At 32.7% G+C, this 18,200-nt stretch overlaps 1 protein-coding gene and 2 long non-coding RNA genes across 3 annotated transcripts in view; 2 read left to right on the top strand and 1 right to left on the bottom strand.

Annotated features, from left to right (window-relative positions):
- The window catches only part of LOC139486567 (SWI/SNF-related matrix-associated actin-dependent regulator of chromatin subfamily A member 5-like), an 83,276-nt gene that overhangs the window by 46,722 nt on the left and 18,354 nt on the right, over nt 1–18,200 (top strand). The window lies entirely within an intron of this gene.
- Nucleotides 650–5,644, bottom strand: LOC139487176 (uncharacterized). Its single transcript, XR_011655781.1, has 3 exons — nt 5,509–5,644; nt 3,832–3,915; nt 650–1,128 (listed from the first exon to the last, which is right to left on the bottom strand). It is a non-coding gene; the product is annotated as an uncharacterized lncRNA (long non-coding RNA).
- On the top strand, nt 12,300–17,185 carry LOC139486575 (uncharacterized). Its single transcript, XR_011655609.1, has 3 exons — nt 12,300–12,631; nt 15,227–15,312; nt 16,408–17,185. It is a non-coding gene; the product is annotated as an uncharacterized lncRNA (long non-coding RNA).

The following is an 18,200-nucleotide window of genomic DNA, read 5'->3' as shown; positions in this document are numbered from 1 at the left end:
TGAGGAAAAACTTTTTCCTGTGAGGAAATTTGTAGCTTCAAATTTTCCTTGGAGGAAATACTTTTTCCTGTGAGGAAATTTTTGACAAACACTTTTCCTTGAGGGAAAATTCAAGACAACAAATTTCCTCTAAGGAAATCATTGTTCTTCAAATTTCCTCTAAGGAAATTTCTGAACATCAAATTTCCCTTAAGGAAATGATTTCCCCTATTTTTCCTCTATGGAAACTTCATAACAGTACAAACAGTATAAATATAATTTTTCATAGACTGAATTATTGATACAAAAGATAATTAAAACTTTAATACAAATTTTCATGGTGAGTATTAAACATACAAACATGACAAAAACAAAAGGCTGACTGTTAATAACATGTTTAAGACAATACAATAATAAGCAAAACACTATGAATATCATACCATTTGTGATGTTATTAATATTGTGCTCACATTTGCATATAACTTGTCGTTTGTTTCAGCTGCTGTGTACAATTATTCAGGGGCGGATGCAGGAATTTTCGAAAGGGGGGTGCTAACCCAGGGCAAAGGGGTGCAAAACATATGTCCCGATACAAATGCATTGATCGGCAAAAATAAAGGGGGGGTGCGCACCCCCGGAACCCCCCCCCCTGGATCCGCCACTGATTATTCGACCCCCTACATAACAGTTCAGTGCATAAATAATTCCATCAATAAGACATCATCTTTCAATTAGCTGAATAAATTTTTGCAACTTGTTCTTCAAACATCTTCTCTGTATATTTGATATGATGGAGCCATGTACATGAATGGATAAAGCAGGTGTTTATTTCGACAACAAACATGACAAAGATACTATTTTTTTCTTAATTTCTCCATAATCCATCAGTGAATATGTAGGTTGTTACATTTTACACAATTGTGTTCTTGCGCATCTTTGATAGTACATGTACTCCATTTTGTTTATAGCAATTTTGTAGAATTTTTTCTATTTCTTTTTCCAGAAAAACACACAGTGCAGTTCATTTCACATTAATTAATCTAATTAGCACATTATCATGATTATGTAGAGAAGTATTAACAATTAAGTTTCCTCTTCAGTATAGACCTGCAGGACCTGTTGATGATCATAAAAACCAAGAAATCTGACCTATAAATACACAAAATTAAAAAAAATATGTTATAAATGGAGAAAAAAACAGTAATATAAATAAGCTTATTTTATCATGTTTTAATAAAAAAATTGAGAAACTTTCATTTGATATTCTTACTTATGAGCATGATGAGTTCTCTTATTTCAGTGCTTTGTGTCCAAGATTTAATATTCGTTGTTTAGTGGCTTGCAGTGATATTTAAAGTTGAGCCACTTGCAATAGTTGTTATAGAATGTTCATATGTTGTATTATTTGAACCACTGTCCTATATTATGGTAAGGTTGATTGTTATTGACTTTGAATATGTTGAACTTCACAAATAATACACGATGGTCTTGATGTATAGATTCTGCGTACTGATGTTGTTTATCATCTTAACAACGTGTGTTATAGTTCTTTCATTTGTCTTTGTACTATCATTAATATTACTTTTACTGTTGAATGGTTTTATGTGATATCCGTTTGACGTGGCTCTGTACTTATACATCTTGTCAATGTGTTTGTATTGTCTTTCATTTTTTGGTGGCGTGTTTTGTATATGCGACTTTTTGTATTTCTTTGGTTCTTATAACGTGACTCTGTACTTTAAAAGATCCCATCAGTATGATATTGTTCATTTTATGTCATTATGGTATATTTCTATTATGAATTACAAAATACATTGAACCATAAACGTCAAAATCATTCAATTGCGTAGTGGAATTATCTATTTGTGGATTCTTATAAATTCTATATAACTTTTGGACAACTTTCAATCTCTGTCTATTTCTGAAATTTATTCTTACATACTTTTAATTTTTTTGCCCTATATGCTAACATTGCCTATGTAAATTTTAAAATTGTTTGTATGCACATTGAACGACAAATCTATGTGACGTATAAAACTTTCCGACGTCAGACACACAAATCAATGAACATGATGAATGTGTTTGTAGATAGATGTGTTTGTGTTCTGTAAAATTGTTCCTTTTAAAATTGTTATACGATGATGACTGATGTACCCATATTTGTACTATTTTATTTATTGTGTCTGTTTAGTTAACGCAACAATGTAAATATAACGGAATTTGATGAGACTGTCATCAAAGTGAAAGGATTAGCGCTATAAAACCAGGTTTAATCCACCATTTTCTACATTTGAAATTGCCTGTACCAAGTCAGGAATATGACAGTTCTTGTCCATTCGTTTTTGATGCGTTTTGTTATTTGATTTTGCCATGTGATTATGGACTTTCCGAATTGATTTTCCTCTAAGTTCAGTATTTTTGTGATTTTACTTTTTCTTTTGGATTGTTTAAATCTTTTCATGTTGGGATCTTTATTGGCTGACCTATAAAGGAAGTGTTGTCTCATTATTGAAGGCCGGCCCATCATTGGCCTTTAATTTCTTGCATTCACTGCATTGAACTCTGGTGGATAAGTCACTCATTTACCATACCACATCTTCTTATTTTTAACCGGATTTTTGTGACAAAAATGTCGGTTATTGATTTGGGGATGTACGGCGGGCGGGCGGGCGGGCGGTCGGGCAGTCGGGCGGGCGGGCGGGCGGGCGGGCGGCAATCAAATGTTGTCCGTGCATTAACTCATGAACCGTTCAACCAAAGCTTTTAAAATTTTAATATGTTGTTACTGACAACTAAATGAAGGTCAAGTTCAATAATGGCGATTTTGACTTTTACCGTTCAGGAGTTATGGTTCTTGAAAGATTGAAAAATGGAGTTGTCCGTGCATTTACACATGAACTGTTCTACCAAAGCTTCCCAAATTTTAATATGTTGTTACTAATGAAAGAATGGAGGTCAAGTTCAATAATGACGAATTTGACTTTTACCGTTCAGGAGTTATGGTTCTTGAAAGATTGAAAAATGGAGTTTCCAGTCGTGTCCGTGCATTTATGCATGAACTGTTCTACCAAAGCTTCCGAAATTTTAATATGCTGTTACTGATGACAAAATGGAGGTCAAGTTCAATAATGACGATTTTGACTTTTACCGTTCAGGAGTTATGGTTCTTGAAAGATTGAAAAATGGTTTTTCCCGTCGTGTCCGTGCATTTTCTCATGAACCATTCAACCAAAGCTTTTGAAATTTTAATATGTTGTTACTGATGACAAAATAGAGGTCAAGTTCAATAATGACGATTTTGACTTTTACCGTTCAGGAGTTATGGTTCTTGAAAGATCGTAAAATGGCGTTTCCATTCAGGTTATTGCATTTACTCATGAACCATTCAATCTAAGCTTTTCAAATTTTAATATGTTGATACTGATGACAAAATGGAAGTCAAATTTGATATTGACGATTTTCACTTTCACCATTCATCAGTAATGGTTCTTGTGATATTGCCAGGACACAAATAAATGTTAATAAATCCGGTTTGCTGTCGTTGTGACAGCCTCTTGTTATATATGTCATCATTTAAAGGCAATTATTTTTATTACTGTAATTCAGAAATTATCGAGAGGTTTTTAGTAATGCGAATAATGTGACTGGGTGAGTATCGCAAAAATAAGAACTCATATTTTGATAACAAAAACATATATATATATATATATATATATATATAGATCTTTATGCAGATTTTTTTTGTAATCACAATAAGTTGTCCATTTGTGAAAAATCACAATAATAAATGCAATCAACATATCAATAATTTCTGAATTTACATGATAGTGCAGTATATAGAAGTGGTCTTACCATTTAGGCCTTGTTGTATTCTGTTTTTCTTGTTTTGTCGCTCATTTCTATTTTAACTGTTTATATTTTTCTATATTTCTTGTCCTAAACATAAAAAGGGTAAAAACTATTATTAAACATCAGTATGTGTTTTTCTTTAGGTTGCAGTCTTGTAATTGACTGCTCCATAGGCAAATTACATGCTAAACAGCTGATCTTTGAAAATAAAAAAATAAAAAATAGGAAAACATTTTCATGTTCATATCATGTATGTACTAATGTGAAATTGTGATTTAATCGGGAAAAAAGTGGGTCATGCCACGAAGAATAAAAAGTTATGTAACCCTGAAGTCAAAACATTTTTTTTCTACTTTCTGTTTGCTGTTTTCACTAGGCCACACCACATCCAGTAAACATGAAATCCTTCCACTTTCCTGGATTGATATCTCCAAAAAGATGCAAGATTTTTTTTAAATCTATATACAGATAAATATGTTTCAATTCAGCATAAATCTATAATCAAACAGAAAAAATTGAGTCCCTAAAAAAAATCAGGAAAAAAATGGACTATTTTGTTTCCTAGAACAGTGAGGTAAAATTGGACTGGGGGGGGGCAGGGGTTTGAACCACCCCTTTTCTTTTGCCGAGCAATGCATTTCAATGGGAGCATATACAGTAGTTGGACCCCCCCCCCTTTACTCTGGGTTGGGACCCCTCCCTGTTTAATAATGGCTGGATCCACCCCTGATCAACATTATAGAAAAATCTATAAGCTATAACTCAAAATAAGGATAATTTTATTTTTAAAGGGTCTATAATTAAGTTTGACAACTTCAGACATACTAATATTTTACCTTTTTAAACTTTATCAAATTACTACTTTACCTAAAAAATTTGCCACATTTCATCCAAATTACTTGGTATTTCATCCATAATATTTTTAATAAAGAAATAAATTTGGAAGTAGTATGATTTTAATTTGCAAGTTAAACACTATCCAAACTAGAGACCTAATAGAGTAGACATGGTAGATATACTCGACTAATTTTAATCAAACTTGGCGTGAACTAAGATTTAAGGGAATAGATGACAGTTTACCTACAATGACCTAGTTTCAATATATAGCATATATACATTAAAAACTATATGGTCATTCTTATGTTTAACTTTAAACAACTTCAACTACACGCATCAACATTTGATCCTACATTATTTAAGTATTGCAAAAAATAGCTTTTTAAATGGCTCTATATATAATTGTGTATGTCACATATATGTATATATGATGTATATTAATGTAAAGCAGCTGAAAACTTATTAGCCATCTCATATTTATTTCAGTTCTTCAACAGGCAAATTTATATGAGCCTATGCCTGAAAATAGAGATTTCTAATTAAGGGGAAAGCCCCCCCCCCTTTTCGTGTAAAATTTTTTGTTGATTATATAGGGTATCACTGAAGCATGACTGGAGCAAGCATCCACCCCCCCCCCCCCCCCTTTTCCAAAAAGAAAATGAAAAGTTCTGGATCCCTCCCCGTCAATCTTACACTCAGAGTTGTCACACAAATTGAATGATACCATATGTTCATATGAATATGTTTTAGGTCGTGTAGGTGTAAGGAGGCAACCATTTGATTTGTAGGGTGAAAAAGGTGAATAATCTTGCCTTGTAAACTTGTGCTATAGATAAAAATTACCATCCATTAAAAATCCGTCAGCCCAATCTCATCCAGTAAAATAAATTATTGTCTGCTTTCGAAGTTATATGGAAGTACTTAGTAGTCCAGATAATTATGACGCATTGCAATGCATTTTTTCTAAGGAGCCGTGTTGACTTCCAATAGACCACTTTCGAGTTCATCCGTCACCGGCAAAAACTCGTCAATTATGCACGCCTTTATGACGTCACTTACCAGATAGAGGGGTTCGCCTGTATCCCTGCACTATTTACGTTCATCAAGCGTCTTAGTGATCGTCTTTGTGCAGGATAACCTAGAAATAACGGTTGCTCTGTAGGTACTTACTGACAATTCCCTAATGACAGCAGTGTTGATTGTCAATTTTGAGAATTCAATTTGCCGAATAATTCGTACAATATAGAATTATAGTTTTCCAACCACTCGCTCAACTTTGGAAGGAAGTGACGACGCCCCTAAACGCAAAAATGACGGTGATAAAGGCGCGTATAATTGACGAGTTTTTTCCGGTGACGGATGAACTCGAAAGTGGTCTATTGGGGGAATGGAACCAATAAATTGATCGGATCCGATATGATCTTCCCAGTAACGGAGCACCATAGATGTAATACCCGGGTATTAATCGAGGTAAATTTTATTAGTGTCGGTGGTCTCACAAGTAAATCAGAGTGAATATTATATTGCATGCACATTAATTAGCAGAGAAGAGACAATTATCAACTTGTGTATTATTCATTTTCTCGCAGTTATTTACGGTAAATTAGCTATATGTATATGTATCCCAAAACAGGTGCTCAGATCTAGTACTAGTATGTGACTTTTAAATAACAATTTCATATTCTGTGGCGGGTCGAAGGGGGTGGAATCCGGGTGCTGGACTCCCCTTTTGTGAGCAATCATTTTAACCTACACAATATATGAAAAGGTATACACTTTTGAAATCTAAATTTTATGAATAGGGTGAGGCAGAGACATATATACACATATATGTATATATGTCTCTGGTGAGGTCAGAGAAACCAAGCGATAACGACAGCCCTTATCAAATGGAGACATGTAGTTGTTTAATCCCCTTTATCGTGGCTGGATCCGCCCCTGATTTTACATGTAAATCAAGTCCCGGTTTCTGTTGGCATAACGGTAATCAACTAGAGGGGTAATTAAAAGCACGAGGAATTATAAATATACAATTGAACAGGGGTCGAATGCATGGAGGAATGGGAATTAAAATTGTCACTTCACGATGATCGAAAAAAGTATCGTGCACGTTATTTTCATAATCTTGTCTGAAACGCTCTGTATAATGAGCTTCAAGGCGAAAACAGGTCATGTGAAATACTAATAACATACACGTTGTTTGGACAAACCCTTAAATTCCTCAACAAAAATAGTTAAATTCATGTCATATCAAATAAATTATAGCACGGAAAGGTAACTTTAATTTAATATCAAATCTAAATATTTGTTATATTTTTAAATAAATTTATAAATCTTAATTAGGCATGCGTGAGTTCCATTTCAAGAGACAAGGATTTCTATAAAATAAATTTAAATTATAAATACAGTTTTAATTTTTTCCCGGTATAGATAAAACATATATGTATATAACCTTTTTGGATAATACGATTTGGTTGAATTATTTAACTTCATAATAATGATAAATCCTTTAGTTCTTAATTTTTTAATTAAAATGAATATTTCATTTCGATCTCACGATAAACTTTTTATACCGTAGTGACATGGTCAGTCAGTCACCAGATTAGTCGCATGGCTGATTACCATCTTACAGGTGACCCAGTAATTTTCCATATGACATTAGCGTGTACCCTTCGGGTGTGTATAACTTATTTTCTGGGGAACATCCTGTCCACGTGTAATACTTAGTATATATTGCAACAGATGACATTAAACAAATTCTCTTTGTAGCATCGGTGTCAATTTCATGTTCAACCACACAAAAAAAATCAAAAAAGATATTATGATAAAATCATAAGAGAAAGATTAAAAAATATTAACAAATAAATTTGGCATTGAGTATAAACGGGGATTCGTGTTTTAAAGAGCTTATTTCCAGTGGACAACAACAAATGGAAGTTTTTAACGACCTTGACTAGCTATATATACAGTACTTGCACGGTCGGTCCAGTGGACATATTTCATACTAGATAACTTATAGTAATTCTTTTTATATATACGACAATTAAAAAAAAATGTTCGATCTGATACACGTACATATAATGTACAGAATTTTGAACAGCTTTAAATATATGGCCTTATTATTGGTAATATACTATATTAGTGTCACTGATTGACTAACGTGTTACCAAATTAAAAAGAAAGAAATTGGCTCAAAACCGCATTTTTTATTAAAGATATTTTTTTTTCAATCCCAAAACAGAGAAGGGGCCGATATATACAGACTAAAGTCCAGATGAGAAGTTTGAGTTGCTTTTCTATATTAGCAAGGATTTATTATTAAATGCATCAATTTATTTGAACATGGGAACCAAATAACGAAACAAATAAACCGGACATTGGCCATACCTTTTTAGTAAGTGGACAAATAGGCAAGGATAATGTTTTTATCATTGTTCAAATATTTTAGAAAAAGTTCTTAACAAATTCACATTCCTTACCTTTTTATCAGTTAAGGTAATTCTTTATTAGCCTAACGATGAAGCCATATATGTACCAGTGGCAGTGTGTAGAAATACCGCAAAGGACTACTTAGTGCACTAAGAAGAAAGTTTTTGAACTAAGGACACTAAAACGATGTTTAAGGACCACACAAAACATGGATATAAGTATATTACTCATAATTATAAAGTTTGATATCAATAGATATTGTAATTTTGAAGTTAAATGCCTTTTCTTATCAGCGCGTGCCATTCGACACGTGAACAACGGCATATTGCAAATTCACAATTATCATGTCCAATCAACCTTATCGAATAAACAATTGTCTTTGATCGTTACTAATTGATTAGTTAATGGTAGTTGTTGAATAAACCTAACGGTTTAGCGTGGTATAATTTCAAGATGATGAAAGAAAAATTAAAAATTGAATTTTGTGTTTACTTTGCCTTTGTTTTATTTTGTTTGAAGGAAATTGCTAAATAAACTTCTTCTTTTTTTTTTCTTTTTTTTAAGAAGCCAATTTTGAAATACAAATTGAGAAAAAAAATGCTTCTGAGATTTCATTTCCTATTAACACAAGAGTGTACATACTATTATTATACCTTGAAAGATATTTGAGAGTAAAAAATGTGGCGTCCGTGGGTTTCTTCAAAACCCGATTACAGAACTATTATAGAAAGACTTCAAGAGGTAAATACTATTTTATGAAATAACATACCGTTTTTTTTATTTTTCAAAAAGAGAATCATCATAACTGTGTACTATGACAGATACCTTTATTACTGATGCCAATGCCTTTTTATTACAATTTATCTTTATTTCAACATTTGAAGATGAAGACCATTTTCTTTTATAATGTAATAGCCATAGCGGTTTGAGAAACCAATATATTCACAATGTTGTAGAAGTTAATTTCAAATTAACTTTTGGTTCAATATATAAAAATCCGTTATATAGTACAGCAAGATTCTAATCCTTCTAACTATACAAATCCTTGAGTACAGTAATAGGACAAATTTATGGAATTATGGAGTGGACAAGATAACATGGATAAATTAGAATATTTCAAAATTTATATATGAAATTCATATCGCCGATAATCATATAACTCCACAGCCCGTTCTGTCATTATAATAAGAGACGATAAAGAACTGTGGTGATATATGATTTTAAGATTTGGAAATAAATTAAATTGGTGTCACAAATGATATTTGAAATAATAAATAAAATATATATAATGTTCATATGCATAATAAAATTGAGAATGGAAATGGGGAATGTGCCAAAGAGACAACAACCCGACCATAGAAAAAAACAACAGCAGAAGGTCAATAACAGGTCTTCAATGTAGCGAGAAATTCCCGCATCCGGAGGCGTCCTTCGGCTGGCCCCTAAACAAATATATACTAGTTCAGTGATAATGAACGCCATACTAATTTCCAAATTGTCCGAGTCTGATGTCAGAAGATGTAACCAAAGAAAAAAAAATAATGGTTATTTTACTTCGCTTATTTATAGCATTTGAATACCTTCGTTTTCATATTTTCAGCATCAAATAAAAAGTATAATAGAATCCTATCCGCAAAAGTTAAATAAAGTAGATGTAAGAAATAAATAGGTCATATGTTCTTTAAGAAATAATTCAATTGAGAAAACTAACGGCCCAATTCATAAGGTTTATAATTCATTTAATAGTTACATTATGTTTACTTTGTCAGAATAAGGAGATGTATGATTGCAAATGAGACCACAAATTGAAAACGAAGTGCATATGATCATGTAAGCAAGTATAGGCATGCAACAATGCGGCTTTCAACAATGAGAAATACCCATACCGTATAGTAAACTTTATACATAAAAGCCTCCTACATGAGCAGAAAACGACAGTATAGAGAGTGATGCATTGCTAAAAAGAGAGATAATTAATAATTGTTTAAGAATACAGACATGAAACACACCTGGGTGTTGAAACAGTAACGGATTGCGATGTACCCAAATTGGTGACAAATGCTAGAAGCTTACAGCTTACATGCGGACAACTGCAGTTCTCCTCTGCACTTATGTAGAAAGGAACTAAACGGAATAAAATGAATTAAAACTTAAGATAACCAAATGTAGCTGCATTCGCTCCTTTTCATTCTCTAGAATGATTTGTAAACAACATATGATTAAGTAATAGAAGAAAAGAACCAATTGGATGATACTGACGAATTAGGGTTTAACGCTCAGTGACAAATATCGTGCATATAAGAACGACAATACGTTATATGTACCCTGTGTTGTATTAGAAAGACACTTTCAGGCGGATTTTAAAACGTGCTACTTTGAACAGACATAAAAATTAAGGTCTGATTGAAAACGTTAATAATAAATACATGTATATTCCAGCGGTCAATCCATATCACGATATATTGAAGTGACACACCCTTCAATAAAATGCAAAGAAGTCGAACTAAAAATTCTCTTACTAAAAGGATACTGTTGCACCGTATTGTCATTTTTTTTACTCAAAAAGATTTCATTCTTAACTTTTTCAATGGGAAAATATAAAGGTAGCAAAACTATTGTCGTGGCTAAATAACGCTTAACTGACACAATTTTAATTGTCCAACCCATTAACAGACTTTATTCCCATAATTTTCACTAAATCGTGGTATTATTCACGTTATATTATAATTATGAAATATTTACTAATGTCAATTTATTTTTTAGAACCAAAGTACTATTTCGTGTTCTTTAAATGATATCTAAATTGTTTTTATCGCCTTTTATTGAAAAAATTGCTATGCGCATAACATGCCAAGAAATTGCCTATGTTGAAATTCTGCAAACACCCCATAGAGCAAATTACATGGATGATTAATATTGACCATTTGGTATATGGCCGTGTTCTAAGCGACACGTACGTAAATGAAGGCCATAAATTAATTTCGTAAAGGAAATCAAATCTTTAGTTACTAATGACTGCCGTAAGAGATCGACCGGAATTTTTAGCGAGGATTTCTTGGCATGGAGTAACAGATAGAAAACTCAGGGTTAGAATTCATAGAACAGATAAGGGGCAGTAGCAAATATTTCAGGTATATTTTGAACACCGAGAGAATTTACCGGCGGCCTTTGCCAAAAAAAAACTCTTTCTTTTTCTTATTTGTGCCTTCGGACTTTATGTTTTGAATTGTAGTTTCACTTTCCATATTCGGTATTTATTCAAATGTAAGCTCGACGAGGTAAAAATCACGTGATGCAGGAAAATAGTATCTTGGAGTTGGGCTATTTCTTTCTTTTCGAGCGGGGACTCCAAGCAAACAAAATGCATGTGTATAATGGCACTGTAGATTTTCGTATTGAATAAAGAAAGTTGCCGGTCCGGTACATGAATAGATTTGTTATAAAGCAAGGTTTTAATTTTAATTAGATTCGAAAGCCTATGTCTAGGGTTTAAAACAGAGAGCACAAATAAAAGGGGGGAGGTGTCCACAGGGAATATTTGTATCTTATGAACTCTATATTTGAAAGGTTTATTTTTTATTTATTTAATTAAAAAAGAGAAAAACCAATGCAAGACAAATTGTGAATGGTCTTTCTTCCTTTCTCGCGGCATAACTACTTCATACTTGCGCGGCGCCTTTTAGTTATTCTGAAAACTTCACAGACTGAAATGTTTTTACAGGTGGAAAATGTTCTATGATAGATATCATTTTGTCAGACACTTTTCTTTTTTTGATTTGGTTCTCATAATATGCCAAATATCTGCATATTTAAAAGAGTTTAATATTAAATTGTGCGTTTTACTCATAACAGACGTATAACCACTGGCAACCCGACTGATTAACAGACCAACCGCCCATATATAGCCGCATACTCAAATATAGATTAACCGACCAATCTCTCGGTTAGCCGAGTGTCGGCCGTGATATACATGTTTAATCAGTTTACAAGTGGATTATAAACGGGTCAAGGTTGAGCGAACATGAATTTCAATCGATTACACAGGTGACACTCAATTGATTGAGGCGCGTGTCGTTAAAACATTAAATAACTTTCTAATTACTAAAGATATGATTATAAAATTTGAATTTATGAAATTTTTCAAAGTATAATTCTATATGCCATGTCCTTTGTGACCGTTGTATCATTCCATCATTCTGGCGGATTTTTTGTAAGCGTGACACATGAAAGTCAAAGTATTGTGCCGTGAAAACGGGAAATGAAGTTTAGCGGGACACGGGAAATTACAAAAATATCAGAATTGCTTACTTAAATAGTGTAAGCGGGATGCGGGAATCTAAGTAACTAAGCGGGATCCGTGAACAGAACCCCCAATGAGACCCCCATTAGTTGTGGCTTATTTTGGTCTTTTAAGTTAGTTTCTTTCCCCTACATTACTTGATCGTTTTTGTAAAACAACAGCACTCGAGGTCTGATAGTATTTTACCAAGAAATGGACAAAATATCCAAAAAGAAGGCTTAGAAAATTTTAATATTGGTATGCACACATATACTAACCTGTCAGCACAGACAATTATATTTTTGTTAACGCGCCAAACTCGTTTCTTCCACAGTGCGACACTCTTTACAATATTGATGGTGGTGAAAACCTAGTCCAAATAATTATGACGTCTTGCAAGGCTATTTTATTTCTGGGACGCTTTCCTCCGACGAAGCCGAAATGTGAAACCAAATCAACAAGAAGTCTAACATTTATTATAGAACTGAAAATAAAATTGAAAATGGGGAATGTGTCAAAGAGTTAAAACCTGATCAAAGAGCAGATAACGTCCAAAGGTCACCAATGGGTCGTCAATGCAACGAGAAAATCGCACAACCTGAGGCTGTGGTGGATCCAGCCATTTAATGGAGGGGTTCCTAACCCAGGACGAATGGAGGGGGGGGGGGGGTTCCAACTACATGTCCCCATTCAAATGCATTGATCGTCCAAAAAAAAAGGGGGGGTTCCCACCCTCGGACCCCCCTGGATCCATGCCTGTGAGGCATGCTTTAGCTTGCCATTAAACAAAAATGTATACTAGTTGAGTGATAATGGACGTGATACTAAACTCCTCAATGTAAAAAAAAGAAACTAAAATAAAAATCATACAAAGGTCACAAAGGCCATAACTTCTGGCCCCTGACTTGGGAAAAGTGCAAAATGCAGTGGGGTTAAAAGCCTTTACTGTAAATTCCTGAAATAACAATTATATAAATCATCTCGCATCTTTCTGAAAATTGGTCATATTAATAAATGCATGCTTTTTTTCAGAAAATTTCAATATATATAGGCTTTTAAAAGTCAATCTTGTGCATGATTATCACGATTATACTCGCACAATTAACACATGTGGTTCTCAAATCTAAGAGATGTCTATGCTATTTATGACAACATTTTGATTTAATCAAGTATTTACAAAATATATTTTTTTACATATAAGGCCGTTAGTTTTCTCGTTTGAATTGTTTTACATTGTCTTATCAGGGCCTATTATAGCTGACTATGCGGTATGGGCTTTGCTCATTGTTGAAGGCGGTACGGTGACCTATATTTGTTAATGTCTGTGTCATTTTGGTCTTTTGTGGATAGTTGTCTCATTGGCAATCATACCACATCTTCTTTTTTTATATTTGAGCAATTTTCATTTAACTTGGTGAATTATTTTTGTATAACATAATAATGATAATTTTCCTTTCAATTTTAAAAAATTCTGATTTATGTCATTGTACTATTGGGATTTGGATAGTCTCAAGAATGCTTTCACCAATTTTTATGAAACTTTGGTGAATGGTTTTTAAATCTTGACATAAACTCCCTTTTCATTTTCAGGCGGCGGCTACGGCGGCGGCGTTAGCTAACTTTTTAAAAGCTTTATAATTTAGAAGGTGGAAGACCTGGATGCTTCATACTTTGTATATAGATGCCTCATGTTACGAAGTTTCCGTCAGTCACATGTCAAATGTCCTTGACCTCATTTTCATGGTTCAGTGACCACTTGAAAAAAAAGTTCAAATTTTTTGTAATGTTGAATTCTCTCTTATTATAAGTAATAGGATAATTATATTTGGTATGTGCATACCTTGCAAGGTCCTCATGCCCATCAGACAGTTTTCACTTGACCTTGACCTCATTTCATGGATCAGTGAACAAGGTTAAGTTTTGGTGGTCAAGTCCATATTTCAGATACTATAAGCAATAGGTCTAGTATATTCGGTGTATGGAAGGACTGTAAGGTGTACATGTCCAACTGGCAGGTGTCATCTGACTTTGACCTCATTTTCATGGTTCAGTGGTTATAGTTAAGTTTTTGTGTTTTGGTCTTTTTGTCTCATACTTTATGCAATAGATCTACTATATTTGTTGTATGGAATGATTGTTAGGTGTACATGTCTAGCGGGCAAATGTCATCTGACCTTGACCTCATTTTCATGATTGAGTGGTCAAAGTTAAGTTTTTGAGTTTTGGTCTTTTTATTTAATACTATATGCCATAGGTCAACTATATTTGGTGTATGGAAATATTTTATGATCTATATGTCAGTCGCGCAGGTTTTATTTGACCTCAACCTCATCTTCAAGGTTCATTGCTCAGTGTTAAGTTTTTGTGTTTTGGTCTATTTTTCTTAAACTATAAGTAATAGGTCAACTATATTTGTTGTATGGAAGCATTGTAAGCTGTACATGTCTGCCTGGCATGGTTCATCTGACCTTGACCTCATTTTCATGGTTCATTGGTCTTTGTTTAGTTATCTTGGTTAATGTTAAGTTTATGTGACAGTTTTTAATAAGGCTTTATACTTAGGACTATCAACATAATATCAATGATTAGTAAAGAAGGCGAGACATTTCAGCGTGTGCACTCTTGTTTGATTTGGAGGGGGGTCTTATTTGTGCAGTGCTCATAGTTTTTCTAGTTGATCATTAAAATTCATTTATAGCATAAAGACCAACTAAAAGGGCAACAAGCTTATCAAGCACTCATGGTACAGATTTTTATTAAACACACATTAATATACATCATGTACATTAAACAGCAAAAAAAACATTGATGCAAGATGTCATTCAATACTAACTTTTACTCTTTTATGTATAGGACAAGAACTATAGAAGAATTAAGAATTATAAACAGCAGAAATGATAGGCAATTTAAAATTTGCACAAGCCAACTAAACCCAAATGGTAAGGCCACTTTTATTTTTAAAAAAGTTATTGAACTTGAAAGACAGTTATCATGATTACTATAATAATTAAAAGATGTGGTATATTAAATATGAAAACTATTGATCATGGCTAAAAGAAAGCAATTGTAGGCCTGTGACGACCTTCAATAATGAGAAAATCCGTACCCTATAGTCAAAGTAGGCAGCTATAAAAGACCCTCAGATGAAAAATTGAAACAATCAAAACTGTAAAACTAAATGCCTAGTTTATAACAAAATAAATTACAAAAAAATAAATATGAACAGTATGAAACAACAACAACCACTAAAGTTTAGTGTCAGACTAAACTGACAAAAACTGCAGGCTCTAAACTTTGGACAGGCACAATAGGAATATGGCAAGGTTATATTAAATATAAGATGTGGCATGATTGCCATTAAGACAACCCTCCACCAGACAACCAATGATTTAAATTTCCTGAAAACACAGACTGGACTACTGTAAACCAACTAAATTTTCGCGAATACTTTATTTTGCATTTTATACTTTCTAGTCTACATCACAGCTATTTTTTTTTTGTGGTTTTCAATTTTACTTAATGTATTTTAATAAATGAACAAGGAAAGATACATATATGAAAAACAGTCCCGACAATTTATATGCATGTTATATTTTTAAATGCGAAAATAAATTGCTTGTGAAAATAAATCGCTCACGAAAATTAGTTGGTTTACAGTAAGCAAGAAATTTATACATTTCCCTTAATTGAAAAGACACAAAGTTAAGTACTCACAGTAACTGACAGGTTAAGTTAAAAATCCATAAAAACTAATGCATGTAATAAAAAACAGGTTTATGAGCACTCAACCCTACCCTTACTTTAGAACGTGGTTTAACAGCTCAACATATATATATAATATAAAGAACAAACTGCCTCAACTTGAAAGATTGATAAATGCACAAAATCAACTAATATAAGAACTATAGACAAAAGCATTCACAAGTAAGAAAGGAAATATATTTAAAATGTTAATAAACATGACAAAATAAACTTTTATTGCTCTTTCTCTCTCCATTTATAACATTTTATTTTTTTATTTTTTGTATTTATAGGTGATCAGACATCTTGGTTTTCATGATCAATAGGTCATTACTGAAGAGGAAACTTAAAGTTGAAATGTATCTACATAGTGCGCAATTGGATTAATTTGAACTGGAATGTGTGCTTTCCTGCAAAAAAGAAATAGGAAATTTCATCATAATCACATGATAATGGCCATAAACAAAATGGAGTTCTATCCTAGATACACAAAAACACTATTGTATAAAAGCAACAACATATTATATATATTAGTCGAAAGAAAGGAGAAATGCAGAAAAAAATCTATTTTGTTGTTAAAAAAAGGAATACCAGTTTTATCCACACATTTACATCACTCCCTCATACATTGTTTCATATCAAATATATATATGGCAGAAGATCATTGAAGAACAATTTGCAAAAATGTTTAGTGAATGGAATAATGTATTCACTGAATTCTTACGTAGTGGATTGAATAACTGTACACAAGCTGAAACAGAAGAAAATTTTAATTTAAAATAACAGGAAAAGACGTGTTTATTTTATTATTTAATCTGCAAATATAAACAAATTCTTTAGAACACCACAAATGGTATGACATTCAAATTGGTTGCTTATTAATGTATTGGATTGAAACAATTACAAAGAAAACAGAATCCTTTGCTACATTTTTTTTTTATAAATCAAAGTTAAAGTTATATAAAAAGTATGAACAATACCTGTCATACCTAGACCTAAACAGTCAGACTGTATGAATTTTCAATGTCATTAAAATGTTGAGTCAAACATTTATTAAAGTTTTAAATATCATTTGTATCAATTATTCAGTCTTGTAAAATTATATTCACACTGTTTGTATACATGGTATAGTGAAGAAATGTTTAACTAGTAAAAATAAGGGAAAACATTTCCTTAAGGGAAATTTGATGTTCAGAAATTTCCTTAGAGGAAATTTGAAGAACAATGATTTCCTTAGAGGAAATTTGTTGTCTTGAATTTTCCCTTAAGGAAAAGTGTTTGTCAAAAATTTCCTCACAGGAAAAAGTATTTCCTCCAAGGAAAATTTGAAGCTACAAATTTCCTCACAGGAAAAAGTTTTTCCTCAAAGGAAAATTTGAAGCCGCAAATTTCCTCAAAGGAAAAAGAATTTCCTCAAAGGAAATAGAATTTCCTCAAAGGAAATAGAATTTCCTCTAAGGAAATAGAATTTCCTCAAAGGAAATATTTATGCAGCAATTTCCCTAAGGGAAATCTTTTTCCCTTGAGGAAAAAACAATTTCCCTTGAGGAAAAATCTTTTTCCCTTAGGGAAATTTGATTTCCCTTGAGGAAAACTAATTTTCCTCTGAGGAAATTGTTGAAAAAAGGGGCATAACTTTTTCAACAGTGGTGCTAGAGCCAAAAAATTTTAGGACAAATATCAGGTAACCAATACCAACCAAGTTATCAACTTCATTTTGACTTAACTCCAAAAATTAAGGTGACAACTTTTGCACTCAGCGGAATTGCAAACTTGTCCCGGAGACTGTTACTACTTTCAGCTTATGTCTGTATGACACTATCCAGATAGATAAAGGGAGATAATTCCATAAAAAAACCATTGTGATAATATTGCTCATAGGGAACAAAAAGGAATAAATATAAAAATAAGAAGATGTGGTATGATTGCAAATGAGACCAAGTGACACAGAAATAAACAACTATAGGTCACAGTACGGTCCGATAATGAGCATAGCCCATACCACATAGTCAGCTTTAACAGGCCCAGAAATGACAATGTAAAACAATTCAAACAGAAAACTGATGGCCTAATGAACAAAATGAAC

The sequence above is a fragment of the Mytilus edulis genome, chromosome 8 (genome assembly GCF_963676685.1).
Source record: "Mytilus edulis chromosome 8, xbMytEdul2.2, whole genome shotgun sequence".
Lineage (NCBI taxonomy): Eukaryota > Metazoa > Mollusca > Bivalvia > Mytilida > Mytilidae > Mytilus > Mytilus edulis.
The sequence above is the reverse complement of the archived record's forward strand: the minus strand, read 5'-3'. Positions and strand labels throughout refer to the sequence as shown.